This window comes from Sinocyclocheilus anshuiensis, unplaced genomic scaffold (genome assembly GCF_001515605.1).
Source record: "Sinocyclocheilus anshuiensis isolate Anshui unplaced genomic scaffold, SAMN03320099.WGS_v1.1 scaffold990, whole genome shotgun sequence".
Classification (NCBI taxonomy): domain Eukaryota; kingdom Metazoa; phylum Chordata; class Actinopteri; order Cypriniformes; family Cyprinidae; genus Sinocyclocheilus; species Sinocyclocheilus anshuiensis.
The window spans coordinates 769,388-770,573 of NW_015539926.1; positions in this window are offsets into that span (position 1 = coordinate 769,388).

The following is a 1,186-nucleotide window of genomic DNA, read 5'->3' on the forward strand; positions in this document are numbered from 1 at the left end:
TATATATATATATATATATACATACATATACATATTCAAATTTTCCTCATGTTGTTGCATCACCCTGACTTTTTTTTTTTTATTTATGCCCCGCAAAACATACAATGTTTTTAATTATGAAAGCATAACATATTCACATAGGTTGGGTTGGTTCAGTGTTGTTTATTCGTGCTAGAACAATCAGTCTATTGTGACACCTCCATATCTACCTGACATAGCAGCTTTGAAAGGCCTCCAGGAATTAAGGACACCATGTTCACCTGATTTGCATGTGGGGTGGTGCGGTAGCTGCATGAAGGAGAGCGCATGGATGCCAAAACATGCCCTTCAGCTTTACTGATGACTGTTATTCAAAGCAGGCAGCGGTGGCTTAAAGGAACAGACACACGGCAGCTTTGTTCTCGAAAGCGAGAGGGATGGTGAATTAGTGAAACTTCTGGCAATGTTTCAAACACCCCCACATACGTCCCGAAAGCATCGCTATCTGCCTCATTCACCCACTAAGACAGATGCCAAGTGAGCAATTATGAGCTGACAGTTAAACAACATAAGAATTACGGGCAAACAACTCACAGTTTAACATTACGTAGAATGACCTTCTGCTCAGAGGCCACAAACTAGTGGACCATTACTTTCTAATCTCATTAAGAAACATTATTCGTCATTTAACTATATGTTATTCTTCTGAAAACTGTGTAAGTTCCAGGACCACAAAACCAATTTGAAGAAAAAGTGCACAGTTTCCTTATCAGATGAGGTTTGGAGGAGAAATTAAAGGGGTCATATGATGCGATTTCAATTTTTCCTTTCTCTTTGGAGTGTTACAAGCTCTTTGTGCATAAAGAAGATCTGTAAAGTTGCAAAGACTAAAGTCTCAAATCCAAAGAGATATTCTACATAAAAGTTAAGAGTCAACCACGCCTACCTACAACGGCTCGTTCTAACACGCCCCCACATGTCTACGTCACGATGTGGGAAGATTTGAATAACGCCGCCCAAATGTTCACGCAAAGAAAGAAGGCGGAACTTTTATTCTCGCTGTAGTATTGTTGTTGCCGCCACCGCCATGTCGTGAAGGCGCTGTGTGATTCGTTGTGAAAGCGAAACTACTTTGTTTGGTCTTCCAAAAGAGGACGATATCCGCTTCGTCATGCCTAGAGCTGATCCGTGCTGGTCGCAGAGGAAA